The sequence below is a fragment of the Dermacentor albipictus genome, unplaced genomic scaffold, assembly GCF_038994185.2.
Source record: "Dermacentor albipictus isolate Rhodes 1998 colony unplaced genomic scaffold, USDA_Dalb.pri_finalv2 scaffold_13, whole genome shotgun sequence".
In the NCBI taxonomy this organism is placed as follows: Eukaryota; Metazoa; Arthropoda; class Arachnida; order Ixodida; family Ixodidae; genus Dermacentor; species Dermacentor albipictus.
Window position 1 is genome coordinate 4,851,410 of NW_027225567.1, and position 23,453 is coordinate 4,874,862.

Here is a 23,453-nt window from a genome sequence, read left to right on the forward strand (position 1 = left end):
AGCAAGGAGCCAACACGTGCGATTCCGGAGCTGGACAACGAACAAACTTACCTGCGAGGCAATGTCGCAATACTTGAACAGCGCTCAGGGCACAGGTCGTACACGCTATGACTGCAACATGCCTCAAAATGTGTTCCTACATGCGTCTACATTTGCGCAGCGCGTCAAGAATAAGAAAAAGGGAATTAAAAAATTAGGAAAGAAGAGTTCGGTAAAGCTGGCTTCTTTGTATCAGCAGTCATTGTGAGGAGAAGCCCACTTTGCCCATTTTCTACTTCTACTGGTGGTAGTCTATGCATGAGAAGCACTCAAGAGCGTGACCCCCAGAAAGCTCCAACGACGATGGGAATGGCCACGCTAAGTATTTTACTGTGGTCTGACTGGAGGTCTTGACTGCGGCTGATTTGTACCTCTTGAGGTTCCTTTAACGGCCGCCAAAATACCACTTCACGGGCGTTCTTGCATGCCGCTACGCGATCGGATTCAGTAGCGATCTGGTGGTTTTGGTACTAATAGAGTTAAATGGCAGCGATTAAAGTGTAGTTTTGTACTGTCCTTACATGCAAGAAATATGGCACTGTGGTCGTGGGAAGTGGTGGGTGGGACGTGGATGTGGATCGTTCTATTTGGAGCAGCTCCATTGTGCACAATGCGGCTTCATTTATTGCTATTTGTGGTTCTCCTGTGGCGCGTGCAAGCCTCGCAGAAGTTTAGGTAATTTCATTTCACCACTTGATCAAGCAATTTTCAACGTTTAAATAAATTGGTTGGTAACAACTTTATTTATAGTCCTGCAGAGCTCGACAATTTTTTACTATGCGTATCGCGAAATCTGGATGACGTGTGGGCAGTGATCTGCTCACCGTGAATACTTTTGAGATTCTAAACATTTTAATGCGAAAGCGTTAAGGAGCCCGTGTCGCAGAAAATACGACGTCCCACACCCGGCATCGGACGTCGCATCGACAAAAAGATTTTCGAACCACGTATGCCCAGGGGCGCTCTAACGTAGAACTACAACAAACTTTTCTAGTCCAATTTGCAATCAGCCCTCTACAATTGGTCAAAACCTTTTTCGGACCACCCCCACTTCACCTGTCTATCACGCGACGTCACGAAAACCGCGATAGCATCTCATATGATATGCCGTGTACACACTGATAATGCATGATTTGACCGAACAAAAAAATAATAGTTATTTCTGATTCGACGCCTTTTCGCCATTAGCCGTCGGCTATTGGTCAAAAGTTTTCGGCTTGCACCCACTTCTCCTGTCTGTCACGCGACGCCACAAAACCGCAAAAACTCAGAGCGTGAAAGTGACGTGTACGCGTTAAAGGTGCATTAATATGCCGACCAAAACTGAATTTTCTTCTGATTAGCCGCAGACTGCCCCATTACGAAAGGAATAAAGTAAGGCTGCCGCCGATCGCTCAGGCACTGGTTACTCGCACCTGCCGAAGAGCATGGGTTTATTTGCGTGTAATAAAACTTTTTGCGTATCCGTGTAACGTTTTCGAGCACTTTCGGCACGTTTACGACCTCGTTCTGCCAACTATTCTTTGCTGAGGATCCGTTTGAGCGTCATTCTTAAGCTTCCGTTGCATGCCGCCACGATTTTCGACCAACCACCGCAAGCTAAGTAAGGGAAAGCGGACCAATCGCAGACGCCAGCACCACCCTCTTCATACGGTTATCGATTTTCAGTGCAGTGGCTCTGTCCCATCGAATCCATTTCCACTTGAGCGTGCTCCTGGCTTCTTGTCGGCCAATTAGATAAGACAAGCGGCTCAGTGTAGGCAATGTTATTCGTTTTTTCAAGCAAACGAAAGTGACCTCCTATGAACGAGGATAGCGTTTAGTTGGTCTGTTCAGATAACCCTGAGGGTTGCCGCCCGATGCTTGCGTCAGCAGTTACGCAAATTAGACGTCAGGGGATTGCTATAAACCATATCGGAATAGTTTTACGTTATAGGGCCCGAGGTCTTCCATATGATGCAAGGAATCGACTGAAATAATTGAATTTCTCAAGCTAAAATATGTAGAAAAATACGTAAACTGCGACTTACATACAACCTGCAGACATGATAGCTCTCGGATTGTAATTTGACTATCCGAGAACATATAATTCTGCTATGCAAAAACTCAAATAAACCCTTTCACACAAAAAAAAAACCAGCCGCGGCGTTCACAGACCGGCCGCGGCGTCCGCCATCTTGCGCAAGCCGGCGCGATGGGCGTCTTGGGGGACCACGGAGCGGCGCGCCCAGTTCCTTGCATTCCAGCTGGCGCTCGCCTCCGCCGCATCGCGGCCCACGCAAGAGGCCGTGGTTACAACACAAAGCTCGCCTTCGTGCTGTGGGGGTTCCACTCTGCGTGCGGCTAGGGCTGAAGGCGAGCTCCGGATCTAGCCCCACGCAGTCGCTCCGTGGTACTCCCAACCCGTAGCGCGGGAATCGCGGCTACGCCGGGTTCGGACGAATAAGGCAAACAGCGGTGTCAACGGTAACAACGTTTATTGCTACTGGCAATAAAGAACACTGGCAGAGGGATGTCCTCTCTGTAATAGTAATAAATAGGCTGGCCTCGTTGCCCGGGATAGTCAGGCAACGTGGTCACTCACGGGTTGCAGCAGGTACTCCAGTCCGGCAGGTTAGGGGTCCGGCCTCAGAGAGCGAGCGTCTCCCTCGGTCGCGCTGTTTTGTACCTTTTTACCTGGGCGAGAGGAATGTCCTCCTCGCCCGTCAGCTACCTGCCCGTGAGTCGCGGAGGAAGGGCGCGCGCGCGTCGCGAGGGAGAATCGGGAGAGGGCATAGTGCGCCTCTCCCCTGTCTATGCCGGCTCTCGACGAGACGGCGCGGGGGAAGATGGGCGCGTGTGCTCCCCACATCCTCCTCCCCTTAAGACGCCCCCCGTACGTTGATGCTGGCACCTAGGTACGCTCGAGGGGTTCGGGCGCCCGTTTGCTGAAGTTCCCGCCAAGGTTCGCGATCAAGGCAGCGTTGCACACGCCGGCCTTGAGCGTCGGGCTTGCGTTGCTGTAGCCCTCAGTTGGCAGATACTTGATGCCGACTCGAAGGTGCCCAGTCAGCGGCACTGCTCGAGCTTGCGAGGCGGCTCCCCGTGCCGCGCCCCAGGTGTCGGCTGCACAAGCCGGAAGGTCGCTTGATGGGCGCCGGGTAGTGGTTCGTGCGGCTGCAAGGCCAGCGTAGCGCCGTCAGCGCCGCCGGTGCGTCAGTTGTACCAGCGGGTACTGCAGGCAGTTCGCACGGCTGTGTCTTGTTACCTGCTTCAGAAAATTGGATTAGTCCACTGCACAGTCCGAAATTGTGATAAGCAGCATGATTGGCCGGATCCGGGAACACCGTCAACGCCCGTTACGACGGGAAAGGTCGTCCGCACCATCGACGATTCCCAGCACAGGATAATCGCCGCACTGGCCCTTGAAAGTATTTGGTCACTGCACACCGCATGCAAACACGTTGAATTGTTCACGACACATTCCCGTCGTGGTCTGTGTGGTTGCTTGAAGACTGGAACGACGACTCGTCGTCAATACTCGGCGCTCTGCTGTCGCTAGACGTTCGCTCCCCGGCAGGAACTAACAAGGTGCCAGCACGGCCCGGACTTACGAATAGTCCTCGCAGTCATCGGGCTACGCAAATATAGCAGTCGGATCACTTCCGCCTGCTACGCAAGTTGTAGCGCGGCTGCGGGCTCACCGTTCGATTCTGGCTGCTCTCACTCACCGACCGCGGTTGAGGGAGGGTCTGATCTTCATCCCACTGCTCATCACGCGGCACGTAGCGTTTCAGGTCGCATACGTGTACCGGCCCGCCGATCGGCTTCCCTTTCATGCTCTCGAGCCGGTAAACAAGCGAGGAAACCTTCTCTCGCACTTGATACGGCCCGGTCCACTTCGGCGCCAGCGAGGCAGCGAACTGTTTGCTAGAATCGCTGAGAACGTGCTGGCGTCGAAGCACCAGGTCGCCCACTTCATAGCGGACGTTCCGATGCGAGCGGTCGTACTGCGCCTTCTGTTGCGCCCTAGCAGTGCGAAGATTACGGCGTGCTTTGCGTAAAGCTTCCGTCATCTTCTCACGTAGGTGCGTCGCGTATTCAGCTCGTGCTGCCGGCGCGACCGACATTCCGCTGCGATCCGCGAGAACTCTATCCATCGGATTCGGCAGCTCTCTCCCCAGGTTGAGAGAAGAAGGCGCATACCCAGTCGAGCGGTTCACTGTCGATCGCAATGCAAACCCGATCTCTGGAAGGTAGGTATCCCAGTCCTTATGTCTTTCAGAGAACGCGACAAGCATGTGCTTAATGTTGCGATTGACCCGTTCAGTGGGGTTCGACTGAGCATGGTAAGTTGTCGTTTTCTTGTGCTTAATGCCAAGTGCAGCGCACGAGTCGACGAAAACCTTCGCAGTGAAGTAGGACGCATTGTCCGTTATCAACTGCTCCGGATAGCCAAATCTGGTGAAAACCTCGATCAACTTATCTATGATCACTCGTGCCGTCAGTTTTCGCAAGGGGAAAAGTTCGACCCATTTACTGAAGTGATCTGTGACTACGAGCAAGAATTTGTTCCTGCTCGGTGTGGTGGGATACGGTCCCATGACGTCACACGCCGCGATTTGCCAGGGAGTCTGGCTGTCGATAGGCTGCATGAGGCCGGGCGGTCGTCCACCTCGGGGCTTCACGCTTTGGCACACATGACATGAGCGGGCGTAGCGCATCACGTCCCGTTTCATGCCTGGCCAGGTAGCGAGGCGACACAACAAAATGTAAGTCTTGGGGCCACTCGCGTGCCCAGCGATACACGAGTCGTGAAAGTAGCGTAGCAGTGCTCCTCGCAGCACGCGCGGTATCACCACCTTAAACGCCTCACTTGTGTCGTCCTCGGTGGGGATATATCTCAGCAGGAGGCCGTCGGAATTCAGCAGATAAGAATCCAGCGCACTCACAGCATTACCAACTGATCCCGAGCGCTTAGCACCGACAGCAATACCAGCTGCCTCCATGTGCGCGGCGGCCGCGCCACCCTGCTCCCGGAGCTCGTCGAGCACTTTTCGACAAAACGGGTCCTTCTGCTGAGCCTCGAACAGCTCCTCTCTGCTGAAGACGACTCCTGCGGAACCGACAACATCTACGTGGTTCACGCTCTCGCCCAGGATCGACGGTTGTTCCGCGTCCCTTACTTGGGCCTCTCCATCGCCTCGGACTGGCGCTCGCGAAAGTGCGTCAGCTGCGGCATTGCTTTTTCCTTTGCGGTAGCGCACGGTGAAGTCGTAACGCTGCAGCAGCAGTGCCCAACGCGCCAGGCGGCCACTCGGCTCGCTCAGGCGCCTCAACCAAGTGAGAGCCATGTGGTCAGTCTCAATCTTGAATGCCACTCCATCGACGTAATAGTCGAACTTTCGCAGAGCGAAAACTATCGCGAGGCACTCCTTCTCTGTCACCGAGTAGTTCCTTTCGGCCGGCGTCAACGAACGACTCGCGAACGCGACCGGTCGGAGAGTGCCTCCGTGCTCCTGAAGCAAAATTGCACCTAAGCCTAGGTCGCTTGCGTCTGTTTGAATCACAAACTCCCTATTCAAATCGGGCAGCTGCAATTCGGCCGTGTCAGCGAGCACCTTCGTGAGGGCCCGCAGTGCCGCCTCCTGCTCTTGTCCCCAAGTCCACCGTTCGTCTTTCCTCAAGAGCTTCGTCAAAGGCGCTTGCACTGCCGCGCAGTCTGGAATGAATTGGCGATAAAAGTTCACCAATCCCAGAAAGCGCCTTAGTTCGCCGATATCTTTCGGCGACGGGTACTTCAGTATAGCCTCGAGCTTATCCTTACTCGGCAGGATGCGGCCGTTGTCCAGCGTGAATCCCAACAGCGCTATTCTGCTCGCAGCTATCTGAGCTTTGTTCGGGTTCAGCGTGATACCCGCGGACCTCAGCCTGTCTAGGACGTCTCTCAAGTGGCGCAAGTGCTCCTCGAATGTTTTCGAATAAACCACTATGTCGTCCAGATATGCGAGGGCATGTTGCCACTTCGCGTCTCCGAGCACTCGGTCCATCAATCTTTGGTAAGTAGCGGGAGCTCCGACCAAACCAAAAGACATTCTCTTAAATTGAAAGAGCCCCCGGTGACAAGTGAATGCCGTTTTCTCTTTGTCACGCTCGTCCATTTCGACCTGAAAGTATCCACGGCTGGCATCGAGCGTCGTAAAGTACTTCGCCCCGCCTAGGTTAGACACTAAAGAGGAAATGGAGGGTAGAGGGTACGCATCCTTCTTCATAACCTCATTCAGCCTGCGGTAGTCTACACAAAGGCGATAGGTATCGTCCTTCTTCGGGACTAGAACTACCGGGAAGCCCCATGGGCTGTTCGACCTTTCCACCACGCCTGTGTCGATGAGTTCGTCTAAGGCGCTAGCCAGTGCTTTCCGCTTAGTCAAGCTAATCGGCCGAGGATTACATTTCCATGGCGCAGCGTCACCCGTGTATATCCTGTGCCTGACTAGCGTAGTGCGGCCCGGACGGTCAGTGAAAATCGCGTCGTATTCGTACAACAGCGACGACAGTCGTGTCCGTTCTCTCTCCGGCATATTGACATCTGACAAAAGCGGGTGCGTTACTCCTCGCAGAACAGTGGCGCACTGTTGTGCCACCGTGTCTCTCTCCTCGCCTGCGCCGATTACGGTTCGCTCGCTTGGCTGTGGCCGGGTGTGGCCCACTCGCGCTGCGCCCGGAGACTGTCCTGTCTCCGCTGCCACGGGCGCTTTTGCGAAAAGCTTTAAAGCACCCGTTCCGTTCTCTCGGTAACCTCCGTTGCCGATGTCTATTACGATGCCCGACTTGACGAAAAAGTCTCGACCCAAAATAACAGGCACTGATAAACCCGGGAGGTGTACGAGGCGTTGTCGCCTGACGCGTTTCTCCCAGCGGATCACTAACCGAGCTGCACCGCTGGATTGTGCTGTGCCGGAAGCAAGTCGGAAGGTGGTGCCATTATCTCTCAAGCGGATGTTGTTCTCGCGGAGATGATGCAACACCTCGTCACCAAATAATGAAGCGCTTGCTCCGGTATCCAATAATGCAGCGAATTTCTTTCGGGCTATCGTGAGCTCGATGAACGGCGCCTGCGAGTCCGCAACACCTCCTACGCGACAAGCCGAAGGCGCAAGTAATTCGATACCGCCGGCTATGTTTGACATCGCCGCACGGGACCCAAGGTGGATCACCGGCGGCCTCGCCCGTTTCCCGAGTCGTGCGCTCGGCCTCGGCCCGGCGTGCGGCCGCAGTCCCGGGCGATGTGCCCTGGCCGGCCGCATTGGTAGCAGCGGCCGCTGAAGCCTCGGTGGCCTGGGCGGCCGTCGCTCCACTCCGGCCCGCCGTAGCCTCCTTGAACTGCGGTCGGCGTGTGCCGCTCCTCCAGTCTCGCATCGGCCTCTCGTTCCTGTCGCGGCGCGCTGAGTGCGGCATTAGTCGGTGCCGTTCTCAGCGCGTAGGCGTACGGGTCCAAAGCGCGGTCTGATAACTCCCAACTACGCTGGACCTGCTGCTCCGCGAACGATGCCGACGCGTCGACTCTAGACGAGTGGGAAGTGATCGCGCCGCCGTTCCACGGGCAGCGAGGCTCGAGTGACAGCGCCGCGGGTGGAGGCGGGCGGTATGCTCGCGCCGCGAGGATGTCCCCCTGGATGCGCTTCGCCTCGGCGGCGAGTTCGTCTAGGTCTGTAAACCTACATCCTCTGAAGTAGGCCGCGAAAGTGGGGTGTGCCTGCCGTGTGACACGCTCAACTTTCTCTGCATCGGTGGCGTGAGGGTTCGCGAGACGATAAAGTTCGTCCATCGCTCGAACATATTCCAGCAGGGACTCGTCTGGATGCTGGGTACGAAGCTCCAACTCTCTCCTCAAACGCCACTCGTAATTGGCCGGAAGAAATTCTTCGCGGAAGTTCGCGCGGAACTCTTCTACTGTGCGGCATCGGTGTCCGGTCAGTCGGAACCATCGAGCCGCCTGGTCGGTCAGTGAAACCGGGATCACGCGCGCGACAAGTTCGGCGTCTGAAAGCCCGGTTGCCTGCTGGTAATACAGCAGACGCTCGAGGTACTCACTCGCACTCGTGCGATCGTGGTACCCACTGTAGGTAGGCATGTCTACCTTAATCCGTGGTCGCTCGCTCTGCGACGAGGCCTGCATTGTGCCTTGCAGGGCGCCGGCTAAGCTCTGCATGATTCGCAACGCATTTCGCAGCATTGCCTCGCTAGACGGCAAACTCTCGCCCAAAGGGCCGGATGCCTCCGCCGTCGGGGTTGAGTTATTTAGTGGCATGTGTGCCTCTGTGTCCGCGTCGCGATGCGGCGAGGCGCCCGACGAGGTACGCCTCGTATTGGGGTTAATCTCTGCCCACGTGGCCTTCGCGCTAGCCTGACTGTTCCGCGTGAAACACTCAAATCCAAAGCTGCTGGTATGTTCAGCAGCTGCCGCCGCGTTAGCAATAGGCTGCTGACTTTGCGTCGCTACATTCGACAACATGAACAAATCTGAGAGGTCAGACAAGCCAGCCGCCATTGTTCGCTGAAACGTGGGTAGTCCTAGCGCGAACACACACCAGAAGACGCGCCGTGTTGCCGAATTCGATCCACGTTGGTAGCGCCAGATGTGGGGGTTCCACTCTGCGTGCGGCTAGGGCTGAAGGCGAGCTCCGGATCTAGCCCCACGCAGTCGCTCCGTGGTACTCCCAACCCGTAGCGCGGGAATCGCGGCTACGCCGGGTTCGGACGAATAAGGCAAACAGCGGTGTCAACGGTAACAACGTTTATTGCTACTGGCAATAAAGAACACTGGCAGAGGGATGTCCTCTCTGTAATAGTAATAAATAGGCTGGCCTCGTTGCCCGGGATAGTCAGGCAACGTGGTCACTCACGGGTTGCAGCAGGTACTCCAGTCCGGCAGGTTAGGGGTCCGGCCTCAGAGAGCGAGCGTCTCCCTCGGTCGCGCTGTTTTGTACCTTTTTACCTGGGCGAGAGGAATGTCCTCCTCGCCCGTCAGCTACCTGCCCGTGAGTCGCGGAGGAAGGGCGCGCGCGCGTCGCGAGGGAGAATCGGGAGAGGGCATAGTGCGCCTCTCCCCTGTCTATGCCGGCTCTCGACGAGACGGCGCGGGGGAAGATGGGCGCGTGTGCTCCCCACAGTGCATAGCATTCGCGGCAAGCTTTTCCTGGTAAACATTACGGTTACATACGCTCAAGTTGCCGGGAAGCGTGAGAATCAGTCAGGGATCTTTGAATGCTATCGCGTTCCACTCTTAAAGGCGAAGCGTAAGCGTCATCCAAAAATTTTTTTTTTCATAGTTATGAGGAAGAGGAAGAAGAAGGCGGCGAGTCAAGAAGCGTTCTTCGGTTCCCGCATTTTCCCAGCTTTTCTTGTATTTATTCTTCGCGAGCCAATGTTTATTTGTGCACATCTTTTCCGTGAAGTTTTAAGGACCACGTGGATACCCTTTTTGCCACAGTGAGTGATTTTTCACCATTTTACGGACATTCCTGTGCATCCGTTGGCGGTGTCTAACGAGCACTTCGGAGACCACGCCTTGGCCTCCTCGGCGGCTCAGTGCCACTCGTCCACTACCATCATGGAATATCAAGTAGAGGGAGAAAATATTCTCCCGGAGGAAATCACTCAAGAGCATGGATGGCAAACCGCAGGTGCTAGAAGAGCTGGCGCCAAATCGCGGGGAGCTAACCCGAACGCCATGGCAACGCCTTTGGCTCCCCATAGCTACAAGTCTAGCGGCACAGCGCTGAAGACCAAGATTATTAGGGCGAGCCGAATGCCTGTTCTTCCCAAAGAAGACACGAAGATCGTTATTAGACCAAGAGGTGGGCTGAATATTTCCAAAATTGGAGCGGCCACGGTGGCTGACGCAATACTTGCAGCCTCCGGCATCAGCCAGCACGAGCTCACACAAGACACTCTGTGCCCGAACTAACAGCAAAACATCATGGTGGCCAGCACTCCCAGACGGGAGAATGCCGATCGCTATGCCCGCATCAAGCAAATCCGAATCACGGGCAAGATTCACGAAATCTGCGCGTACGAGACATCCCCGCACTCCACGTGCAAGGGGGTCATACGTGGCATACCGTTACAAGAGGACCCAGCGACGGTGGATGGCAAGATTGTTAACCAGAACAACGCTCTTGCACTAGCAGCCAAGAGAATCGTTCAGACTGGGACCATCATCATCGCCTTTGACGGGCAGCGGGTACCGAATTTTGTCAGGTACGGAACGCTCCTGATGAAATGTTCCCTATATCGAAAGCAAGTGGACGTATGCCACGCCTGCGGAAGACTCGGGCATCGCGCCGATGTATGTCCAACACCGAGCGACGTCATCTGTCGGGGATGCAGCCTGCCAAATCCCGATGAGCAGCATCAATGCACCCCAAAATGCAAGATCTGCGGTGGTTCGCACCTTACAGCCGGTAAAGAGTGTGCGCATAGATTCAAGACGCCGTACATTGTTCACCGACGACGCTTCGAGCGTGCCAGGCAGCAGGAGCAGCTCCCCACGCCAGCATCAACAGCACCAACCGCACCATCCAGCACCAACCGTAGGGGCAGAAGACGCTTGCGCTCGAGAAGCCGCTCTACAAGCCGACGGGGCTCCAGAAATCGCGCTACCTCGAGATCGCGACTCACATCGCCTTCTCCAGCGCGCTCCAGCTCCAGAAGCTGCTCCAAGTCTCGTACTGCGAGCGACTCATCCAACAGCTCACGTTCGAAGACCCCCAATGGCGGTAAAGGCAAGTCCTCTCCAACGTGGGCCGATAGGGCCCGTGGCAACCAAACGCAGGCGTCCTACTCTCAAGACTCGCACGACCTGCGTCTCACGAATGAGCTCGAAGAGCTTAGGCGTGCCAATGATAGTCTTAGAAAGGAAAACGCTCTGTTCAAGCAGGAAATCAGTCGGCTAGCCGCCGAGATGGCGGAAATACGAAGATTGGCGCTCACACAGCCAGCTTCTCAGGCTGCCGCACGCTCTTCGGCCATGGACACAGTGGAAGCCCCTCCCAAGACGGTCGCAGTGAAGCGGCGTGCCCTGGATCACTCAAGAGGAGACGAGATGGTAGAACTCCTGTGTGACCTCAAGAACGCCATCTCCAACATGCAGACAGGTCTCTCTCACGTACAAGAAATGATCGCGCACCCTCAGCTGGGCCTGGTCGCCCTCAGCGCTAGAATACTGAGGCTGGAGGGAACCAGCCACGGATCTTTGCCAAGCACATCTACAGCACAAGTCCCAAAGTTGCACAGCGTCATTGCCTCACCGACGGAGGGTGCCATTATGAATGCGGCACTTTCGCAATCCATTCCCAAGCCCAAACATGGATAACGGAACTAACGTCATAACAATGTGGCAGTGGAATTGCGCAGGGTTCGCCAGCAAACGGGCGACCCTGCGACAATACCTAAAAGCGTAAAGGACAAGCCCCAAGTAATCGCCTTGCAAGAAACAATCACATCATCACCTATCAAGCTCCCCGGTTTCCTTACGGTGGCTTCCACTGAAGGAGGAAGGGGGGTCGCTATCCTGGTCAGTAAAAAGTTCACGTGCCTTCAGCGAGACCTTGGTCCCGCGGACAATGGGATCGAGTACGTCATGGCCGAACTCCTTGTCGACCCCCCTACGCAGCGCTTAAGAAGAAACAGTATCTTCATACTGAATGTTTACTGCAGACCCAGCGTTCACAGAGCCAGGCCTGGTGGTATTCTCAAGAAGGCCGTGCATTTGGCCGGCTGTCAGCCCCTAGTCGTCATGGGGGATTTTAATGCCCAGCATCAGGCGTGGGGCTATTGTACCAATACGAAGAAGGGTAGAGACATATGGGACGCGGCAACGGAGGAAGATCTTACGCTGATAACCGATAAAGACTTTCCAACCAGGAGAGAGAACTCAGTGTGCCGAGATACGACTCCGGATCTTACCTTTGTGAAGAACCTGGAAAACGTCAAGTGGACCAACACAGCCATGGACCTCGGTAGCGATCATTGCATCATCGAAGCTGTGATCAAGACTGCTCGTAACAAAACGAGGACCTTTAGGTTCACTGACTGGGACTTGTTCCGAGCCGACCGCTCCGAGCGCGTCCTTAACGATGATATGGACCTAGACTCTTGGTGCGACGAGATAAAGAAGGATGCGGCTAGAGCCACCAAGGAGGTGACAACCGATCTGGAGGTGGACAGGATGGACAGTAGGCTGGCGCATCTTTTGGAAGCCAAGCAGGCACTGCTCGCGAGATGGAAGACTCAGCGCCATAACAGAAGACTACGCAAGAAAATTTCCGATATAAACAAGATGATAGAGGCTCATTGCAAGGTGCTATGCAAGCAGCAATGGGACGAGCTGTGCGACTCGGTTGAGGGCCAGCTCAAAAACGGTAAAAGCTGGGGTCTCCTTAAGCACCTACTGCACGATGGCAACACCAAGCCCAACCAGAAGAGAGCTTTGGCGAAAGCTGTCCATTTGGCCACCGACTCGACTCCAGATGAGGCAGTCACGGAGCACCTCATAGACAAGTACCTGGCGGCCATGGACGATCCGGTGCCCCCACCCCCCGTTTCCCGAGTACGAAGGGCGTGACGTACCATCTATGGACGAGGATTTCACCGTGGCTGAGGTCAAGCGAGTTCTAGCATCCCTCAACGGCAGATCTGCCCCTGGGCCCGACGGGATCACCAACAAAATGCTCAAGCATCTCTACGACGCCTCAATCGAGTTTCTTACGCGCAAGATGAATGATATCTGGTGCAGCGGCCTCATTCCCAAGAGCTATAAAGCAGCCTAAACAGTACTCATACCGAAGCCAGGTAAGGTGTCGAGCATCGACAATCTAAGGCCCATCTCCCTGACGTCGTGTGTTGGAAAGATGGCTGAGCACGCCATGCTTAACCGCCTCACCGACCATCTCGAGTCTAACGAATGCTATACACACAACATGATTGGCTTTCGGTCGGGGCTTTCGACTCAGGACGCCATGAGACTGATCAAGCACCAGATCACTCTACCTCCGCCGACGCTAAGGCGATTCTCGGCTTGGATCTGGAAAAGGCTTTTGACAACATATCGCACGCCTTTATTCTCAAGAGCCTGACAGAGTGTAACGTCGGCAAACGGGCGTACAATTTCGTGCGATCCTTCCTTTCCTCAAGGTCCACTAGACTCAAGATTGACGAGTTTTTGACCAACGAAATTCAGCTTGGGCCAAAGGGAACACCTCAGGGGGCGGTGATCTCCCCGACGCTGTTCAACATCTCCCTGATCAACCTGTCGAGGGCCTTGAACAAAATACCCAACATTAACCACACGATCTACGCGGATGACATCACCATCTGGTGCTCCAATGGATGTGAAGGGCAGGTCGAGGGTGCTTTGCAAGAGGCCATCGATGTGACGGAGCGGTATCTTATCCCCACCGGGCTAAGGTGCTCGCTCGCTAAATCCGAGCTCTTGCTCTACAAGAAGAGGCCCAGAGGCGGTTCTTACCGGTCCTGGAAGCCAGCAACAGAGAGCCACATTACATTATTCACCGGTGACGGCTCCCCAGTACCGCGGGTAGACACTATCAGGGTCCTAGGAATGTTTATCGAGTCGAACGGGGCCAATGGAGCCGCCCTCAAACGCATTTGTTCCAAGACCGAAAGCGCCCTCGGCCTGATCCGAAGAATCGCCAACAGGTACCGCAGAATCAAGGAAGACAATCTGATCCGGATTATCCACGCCTTCGTGCTATGCCACCTCGCTTATTCAGGGGCTATGCACAACTGGCTCGTATCGGAGCGCAACAAAATCAATGCCCTAATCAGAAGAGTCTTCAAGCTTGCCCTCGGCCTTCCCATCCGAACGCACACAAAAGACCTCCTCAATTTGGGAATTCACAACACGTTCGAAGAAATCGTTGAAGCCCAAGAATTTTCCCAGTTTGTCAGACTCTCCGGTACCCCAGCGGGCCGAGCTATACTTGGCAAGCTGGGACGTAACCCCATTGTCATCAGTCTCGACGCTGTGAAGCTGCCCAGCGACGTAAGGTCCAAGATTTACATACACCGAATGCCACGAAATATGCATCCCACCTACAACGAAGGACGAAGACGAGCCAGGGGTAAAGCTCTGCTCGCCAGTGCCCGCTTGAATAAGGACCGAACATGCTTCGTAGACGCTGCTTCGTACGTTCAAGAAGAGGCCTTCTCCTCAGTGGTCATCGACTGTGACTCTAAAATCCTTAGCTGCGCTACCGTCCGCACTTCTAATTCCAGCGTTGCAGAGCAAGTTGCTATTGCTCTTGCATTGACGGACAGTGTACATGACACGATTTATTCGGATTCCAAGGCCGCTGTCAGGGCCTTTCAGATGGGAATGGTGGCTCCCCAGGCCCTACGTATCATCCAAAGTGCCAAAGACATGCAACATCACTCTTTGGCCTGGTTCCCTGCGCACCTTGGAACCATTGAGGGTGCCTCGATCAACCCCAACGAGGAGGCGCACTCGGCTGCACGAGGTTTGACTGACCATGCGCTGGGCAACGCGTCCTCTCCTGGGAGACCCGAGCCTCTCTGCTCGTACAACGAAATCTGCAAATACAATCATCTGTCAAGAAGAGTTCTACCTTCACCACACTTCTCGCTGTGCAGGGCCCAGGCAGTCACTCTCAGTCTTCTGCAAACAAGCACTTACCCGAGGCCCTCGGCGCTGCTCACAATGTACCCCGAACGGTTCCCAAGCCCGGACTGCCCTCTGTGTGGTGATTATGCGGACTTCGAACATGTCCTGTGGGGCTGCGCCTCTGCCGGTCCCCCTTTCACTCAAGAGGAAATGATGAAGCTAATTAGGGCCCAGGATCAGACCTCTCAAATCCTGGCAGTCCAGAGGGCTCTCGAAAGGGCCGTCAGGTTCCACCTGATGGTGCCCGAGTGGGCCTAGCCAGGTGGCGTGGAGTTCGCTTACGTCTATAGTGGACAAAATAAAGTTGTTTCACTCACTCACTCACTCATAGTTATGAAAAAATTGCCAAGCTGAAATAACAAATCAGGTTTAAGGAGTTTGGCGTATGATAGCAAAGAGTTGTCTGAGGCCAGACGAACGAAGTTCGGACAAATACGTATTATTAATATCGTATTATTAATATGACGACTGGCTTCACATGCAGATACATGTAGCTCTTGCCGTGCTCCCTCAAGGGCTGCTGAAAAAAGTGCTAACCTTTTACTTCTTAAAGAACCATTTCTCTGTCTCTCTTTAGCTCCAAGCATAGATATAGTATACTTACCGTGAAGCACTACGACTGGAAAAAGAACACGCGGAAGCACGAATGGCTATCACTTGCAACACATCACTTGTACAACGCATATGAATTCCAGATTTTTTTTTTTACTTGTCGCGACTCCTCGACCAAACTTTGACACAGGCACAAAGGCTATATACTCGCGGACAACTTCCTGTGTCATTGAAGGAAAAACTATGCGGGACCAAACCGGACACAAGCGAAAGCGCTTGTGAAAAGAGTCCCACATTATTCATACGCGTTATAGTTTAGGCTGGGGAAGAAAAAACCTAAACACCGTGTTTGCAACAGCTGAATGAAACAAAACACAAAACTGAGTGTTGACTGATTTCGCGGGTTTTTTATTTCCTTCGTCCGACTCTAAGCCAACGAGAAACCGTCCCACGTGAAAGCAGCGTCCATTCAGCGTCAGTTCTGAGAAACAAAAAGCTATGCAAGAACGCTGCCGGACCATTTGGAGTGCTAACACATGTGCAGAAGCTTGGAGCTTTCCATTCAAATTGCCACAGAAAACACACACAAACACACACACACACACACACATATATATATATATATATATATATATATATATATATATATATATATATATATATATATATATATTTATAGTCATATCCTGAGAAGCCAACAAACACTGACACGAAGGACAACATTCGCGAATTGCGAAGGTTGTGGATTCGGTTCCCCCCTGCGGGAAGTTGTTTTTTCATCCACTTTCATTTCCATTAATTTATCGTTTCTTCATTACATTTATTAGGCACAAGTAATTTCCCCTATGTTGTCGTTGGTGTTAGTGTTTGTTGGCTTCTCATGATATGACTAATAATAATCGGGCCCCTCGGTTAACCCCCTTTCTTCTCGTTTTTATATATATATATATATATATATATATATATATATATATATATATATATATATATATATATATATATATATTCTAAATTCTTACGTGCCAAAACCACGATCTGATTATGAGTCATGCCGTAGTGGGGACTCTGAAAATTTGGACCACCTGGGGTTTCCTTAACGTGCACCTAAATCCAAGTACATAGGTGTTTTCGCAGTTCGCCCCCATCGAAATGCGGCCACTGTGACTGGGAGTCAATCCCGCAACCTTGTGCTTAGCAGCCCAACACCATGGCCACTAAGCAACCAACGTCGGGTACATCCTTCTTTCTTGGAGAAAATGAGGCAGACTAACGAGAAGTAATGGTTCCAAGTCACTTGACATGGTTGTTTGTGCAGCTTTTTGTTTGCATGCATTATTAGCACTTTTTAAACAAACCATAAAATTAAATGGCGACATGCTTAGTGATTCCTTGCTTAATTTTTCTTCACACTTTTTTCAACAAAGAAAGAAAGCCCGATCAATAGGGCACACAGGCAAGGTTAGCTAGAGATGTGTTGCTTGTAATTACAAGCCTCTGTTGACATCACAATTACAATTTGCAATGAAGAGCAACATCAGTACTGCATTTGATAGGTTGGGGTAGCCGATGGTGGAGCAGGCCTGCAGCCTCACCCACAAGGGTAGCTTAGTGGCTATGGCTTTGTGCTTGTAAGCATTAGGTCAAAGAACCGAATTTCTACCGCCATGGTCGCATTTCAGTGGAAGCGATATGCAAAAACGCTCCTGTACCCTGCATTGAGCGCACATTAAAGAAACCTAGATGGTGAAAATTAACATGGAGTCGCCCGCTACGCCATTCCCCAAGTAACCACGGATATCCGTGGGACGTCCACCATAAGTCCCAACGTCCATCCATCCGGATATCCAACATGGACGTCCGTGGGACGTACAGGAGAAGTCCATATCCTGTTTGGATGTCCGAAGGACATCCCACCGGGATGTCCATGGGACATCCCATTTTGAACGTCCGCTGGCTGTCCATAAATAGGCATGCCCAGGATATACACTAGTGAGTTATATATAAACTAGCATAAATATATTGCCGGAAATTTTAGTTTTTTCATATTATATTTGTTTATTTTTGTTCTCTATCGGACACAGTTCATTCTTTTTTCAAAGCAAAATAAATATATTTCCAACTTGATATAAATTCTGCCCACTTTAACATCGCAGTATTAAAATACGATTTTTTTTTCTATCGATGGGTCATACAAACAATTTGTAGTTTGCTCTAAAAAAATGCTTGTGGATGACTAGCAGAATATATAAGCGCCCATTTGAAGCCACTTATTCGACCTAGAGCCAAGCACTCAAGTTACCCCTCATTATGAAAAGTTCCTGATCATAGAGTTTTGGTCCTGACCTCCGAACATGTAACTTGGACTTAGGCTATGTAGGTTCAGGTTTATCATTGAAACAGGAAGTAAAACACGTTGTTGGGCTAGTTGGTGCATTGTATTAGGAAAAAACCAGCAAAAAAAAAAAAGACGGACACAGGAAACATACACAAGACAGGCCTCTTCCAGCCTCTTTTCTGTCTTCTCGTATGTTTCCTGTGTGCGCCTGTTTTTGACTGGTTTCTTAAAACAGGAAGTTGTCTGCAGTGTTCAATTGTGCATACAATAATATCATTATAGGTAACAAAAACAAATCTCAAAGGCTACGCTTTTGGTGGCTGCGTGCGTTGAAAGCGATTACGAAAGCTATAATGCGTCAGAGCCGCCATGCATTGACAGTAATCTCAAAGGCTATGTTTTTCTGGCGCCGACAGCTTAGCAGAAACTAAAAACTCGAAAATCAGATACCGAATATTCCCAGAATAAGTAAATATTTCACTGTGTAATAATAGAATATTTTAAAAACCTATTTATGTTTGCGTAGATGCACGTGGAAGTGTTAGAACCTTGGCAAAGCAGAACGCTGCAGTCATCCAATCCAATCCAAGCTCTAGCCATCGTCGCCACGCCATTTTTCATTCTGCGATCGTTGTGAGGGCAGCGGAGCAGCGTTTGTCACCTTCCGTGCCTGCTGAAGTCTCCTACTCAGCTACCAAGGTATGACAGCTACATCGATTTCTTTTTTAATTCGTTTGGGTATTGAAATGTGTTTTCTTCACAGGTGCCAGGATGCCTAGACTGCGGGAGAAGCCGCACGCGCGAAAACGAGCGTCGCTGGAAACAAAGACGATATTCGAGGACTTCGGATCTCGCACCGGCAGCCAGCAGTCAACAGCTCGAGAATTCGCAAGTCTAGAGCTGTGCAGTGGCGCGTATACCCCGCACGCATGCATTAACATGTGCGGTCGGGCTGTCCCTGCAAACATTTGTACGCCTTGTGATGCTGGTCGCTGCACCGAGGCGACATCGGAAGTTCAGGACGGTGGTTGTGAGACTACGCGCACTAAGGACAATGTGCCTTGCTTCCCTGATGGATATACTCTACATGACGCTTCGGATGGTTCACTTCGCTGTGAGAACGGAACAGGATCCCTTAGGAGAGGTGTACGCACAAGTCAATGCGGGTTTTCTGGTAAGCAGGACCCCGGAGTCTACATTTGCTTTAGCTACCGCGGACTCTTCATCGGCGCCCTTTGATTCTCCTGGCAAACAGCTTCTCCTGGCTAATGCGCTCATGATCAGAGCTGTAGCCGTCAGTAGGGGCAAGATCGCCTGCTGATCTCTGCGAAAATAAAAAGCTCCTTTTAAAAAATTGAAGAATATATTAGTTGTTTTTATCTACAAGTTTGTTTAATATCGTGAGAATATGGTCACTACGGCCAGGGCGGGGACATTGTAAACGAGAGTACGCATTCGATGGCCAAGTGAGTTTTAATAATTGTAAGAACGCACTACGCCACGAGAAAGAGCTATTGTTTAAAGAAAGTGAAGAATATATTGATTGTTCTTCACTAATAGTTCGTTTAGCCACGTCAGAATGTGGAGACATTGGGAACGAGAGTACGCATTTGACGGCAAGTTGACTTACGAGAACGCACTACGTCGCGAATAACATTTAAGCTGCAATACCATTAAGCATGTCCGTGTGGCACCCCGCGAATGACATTAAAGTTTAAGGCATTAGCTAGTTAATGTCATTTTTTGTGCCCGTGTCGCAGAGTGCTAGTGAAGTGATGTAGTCAAGATTAATTCCTTCTTGTCATTTCTGTTGCTTTCGCTGCTTAATAATGCTAATTGATGTATTTTTGCTCTTTCTTTTTATTCCATGCTGCAAACTCAAATGTCAAAGCAGGGTGGGCAATAAGTATTTTTGTTCTGCTGTTCTCTACCTTGTGTTGTGCCATTGAAATTGCAAGTTTTCTTCTTTATCCGTGTATTTATTTGTTCTTTGAACAGTACGCATATATCTGCTTATTGGTCTTTTTATGTATATGTATAAGGTGACAATAAACGTTTAATTGTATGTGGAAGTTGGTGTACGTTCATTTCTCGTTTATTTAAAACAAAAATGCATTCAAGCATTAGACTAATGTAATATATATAATGGTCCGGTGCTTGAATGTGTCCCGGCCACTATTGTCGCTTCAAGGCATGTGTATATCTGGAATATCCCCGGGAAGACACACACACACACACACACACACACACACACACATATATATATATATATATATATATATATATATATATATATATGTCCTGAACGTCCGCTGAATGTCCATGCTGGATGTCCGCGTCGGACGTACTACGGATGCCAAAGCGATTACCTTTGGATTTCCCAGGGACGTCCCTCGGACGTACGTCGGACATTAATGGATATCCCACGGACATCCCGAATATCCAGAAAGGACGTCCGTCGGACGTCGCCCGGATATCCGTGGTTACTTGGGTCCTCATAATCAGATCGTGCTTTTGGCACGTAAAACCCCAGAATGTACATAAGGGATTTTTGCATATGAGGCAACCGTTGGACCGATTTCAAATAAATTTGTTGCATTTGTGTGAACAAAGTAAATTCTAGTATGTAAGAAGCAGAATTTCAATTTAGGGCCTGGATTTTTTGGCATGAATTACCGACAATTCATCATCAGCCTATTTTATGTCCACTGCAGGACGAAAGCCTCTCCCTGCGGTCTCCAATTGCCCATGTCTTGCGCCAACAGATTCCTACTAGCACCCACAAATTTCCTAATTTCGTCGCACCACTTAGTCTGCTGCCGTCCTCTACTGCACTTCCCTCCTCTTGGTACCCATTCTCTCACCCTAATGGTCCAGCGGTTATCTAAGCTGCGCATTACATCACCTGCCCAGCGCCATTTTTGTCTCTTAATGTATATTAGAATATTGTCTATACCCGTTTGCTCTCTTATCCGAACCGCTCTCTTTCTGCCTCTTAAAGTTATGCCTAGCATTCTTCATTCCATTGCTCTTTGTGCGGTCTTTAACTTGTTCACAAGCTTTTTTGTTAGTCTCCAAGTCTCTGCTCCATATGTCAGCACAGGTAAAATGCACTGATTGTATACTTAACGACAATTGGTAAGTTGTAAAAAAATTGAAGCATAAAGTTTACCAATGCTGAACTGCAGTTAGAACAGACACCGCAGTAATGTAAACTGCATCCATTAGAGCATCTAATGCGGACAAATTTGATATATCAGTTTATATATTGCATGAATTGTTACAGTGTTTACAGGGATTTTGCAAAAGTCAATCCTACTCGGGTAAGAGTGGTTTATTTGAGAGCCATGCTATAATAGATCAATTTTATCTGCTTGAGATGTACTATTAGAGACGATTCACAGAGTAGTAAACCTAATTGATAGTTTAAAAAATTGCTGGCCTAATGCAGTTTCGCTTCCATCAATCACGAGACCTTAGCATTTTCTTTTAAATGCAACGAACCTAATCAAATTTTGTGAAGCGGTTGCCGAGAAATGTGATTTCTCCATTTCTATGTATGGAGACCCTGAGCTAAAGCGTCCGCTTAAGGAAGCAAAGTTGTAAAAAATTTCCAAAATTACAGCTTAGCTTAAAAGCATAAAATGTTTCTTGTTAACCATGAAGCATAATGTAATAAACTCAGAGCTCGATATAACAAAGTCGCATCGGATGTGAAAATACCTTCGTTATAGCCTACATTCACGCAGATACTGGCAAGAAAGGAAAAAAAAATGCGACCTGGTTTATGCAAAATAAGCACAAGTGGGGTGCCCTCAGTAGGTGACCAAAGGGTCTCCTGTTGATTTTGACGAGCTGTTAGCATCTTGCCATGCCAATACGAGGCACGGAAACAAAGGTAAAAATTACATACACATGCTCTGCACTGCCACAAATAGGGTGCCTCAAAGCACACCTCCTCCCCCGCTCCATGCAGGGTGGCGACATTCTTTGAAGGTGTTGATGCTGACAATACTCCCTCAAAACCAATTATCTCAGCTCGGCACGCTTCACTGTTTTCAAGCCCACCTCAGATGTCCGCTGTACGTGTGCATGGTCAGCAGCTACTGTATGCCTTGCCGGCCTTGCTGTAACTTTTGCAATATGACTGGGTGCAGCATCTCACAGTGCTCCAATCGTTAGAGATCGTTAGAAAAATGGCTGGCAAATGTTTCCATTTCCAAGAGATAAAAAAGGGGCTTCTATGGATGGTGAATATTAAGAGTAATAGGCTGGCACGAACAGCTCATCTGTATGCACCATGAGTGTTGAATTTTCTGCTTTCATCTAACTGATTTGCAGTCACGAAATGGAGTTCAGTGAAACAGTCTATGTACAGTAAGAAAAAGTACATTATGGTAGTGAGCTTGTTGAGAGTGTGACATTGACAAAAATTGACCTTGCGCAACCTGGCTGAATCAAGTCCAATCTTCAGCAAAGCTGTTTTCTTATTTTATGGCTTCAAAGAAAAGGGGGTGACCAAACGACACGGAAATGTTAAAAGGTTCATTTTTGCAAACACATCCTGAATAACGTCTACAGTGGAACCACAGTTTGAGAGGAAAATTAACCATGGGTTCACTTTTCTCTGGTGATATCAATTTCCACACCTCTCGCATATATGCGTTGATATCTCCTTTTTCTGCAGTTAGTGAATCCAGTCACAGTGAGCCAGCGTTCGCTCCGTCCCTGTGTTGTATGTCTGGTTAGTGTCAAAATTGATGTTGCTGATGTGTTCTGCCTAGGTCGTTGATGCTAATGAAATGCAGCGGTTGAGTAATGGCTAGCCAGTCTTATAGGACCTCTAGTAACCATATATACACAGCACCTATGTTTTGTAGGCTGGATTCTCAGTGGTTGTTGCTTGTTGTGGTTATGGTCGACCACTGCACTTAAGTCATCGTCCTCTCTTTTTGTTAGTAATGTATATTGTGTGTTCTTTTATTTTTTTCATCATCATCAGCCTGTTCTATGTCCACTGTAGGACGAAGGCCTCTCCCTGCGATCTCCAATTACCCCTGTCCTGCGCCAACCGATTCCAACTAGCGCCCGTGAATTTCCTAATTTCATCACTCCACCTAGTCTTTTGTCGTCCTCGATTGTGTTTTCCTTCTCTTGGTACCCATTCTGTAACCTTAAAGGGAAGCTGAAACACTTTTCGAAATAAATGAGTTCTCTGCGGCATTCTACAGTTTTGAGTCCCCTGAACACGAATATCTCGTTCAAAAAGGGCGGAAACAAGCGCAAGCGGCTGTTTTTTCATGAAAACGCTCACCAGCGCCTCAGGGTATCGCGCGAACGCCGCTGTTGCCCGTGATTGGTCGGAGCCGCTGTGACGTCAGTGGCGGCAGTCGCCGGTCGGCGCCGCCGTTTGAGAGCGTAGCACGCTGTTCTGTTCTGGCTGCATAGCTGAGTTGTAAGCATTATGGAACGTTCTCGCTGCCTCGGACAGCTTGTATTTTCGCCGTACATGTTCGAACTGACAGCCGATACGGAAAACGATGGCGGCAACGGCGGCAACGACGATGTTGAGTGTGCCAAAAGCGAGAGCGATGTGTACACCTTCTCGCGCGCTGGATATCTTAGCTGTTACGTATGATTTTTTTTTCATGTAGCTGCACGTTCCAATGACGGGAGAAAAAATTCGCTATAGTGTCACTGGGAACTTGCTGCTGGAAGAATGCCGAAGCACTAACTTCTCATTAGATTGTAAACACGGGTACAATTCCGCGATGTCAAGCACCTTGCCGCTGCTTGTCTGAAGTCCCGTGGTTTTCAGAGCGTTGATACACGATCGCGAAC

General features: G+C 50.6%; 1 long non-coding RNA gene across 1 annotated transcript; it reads left to right on the top strand.

The window, feature by feature from the left end:
- The first annotated feature begins 18,226 nt into the window (after positions 1-18,226).
- LOC135912967 (uncharacterized) lies at positions 18,227-19,677 on the top strand. The gene is made up of 2 exons (XR_010567840.2): positions 18,227-18,311; positions 18,376-19,677. It is a non-coding gene; the product is annotated as an uncharacterized lncRNA (long non-coding RNA).
- The last annotated feature ends 3,776 nt before the right edge of the window (positions 19,678-23,453 follow it).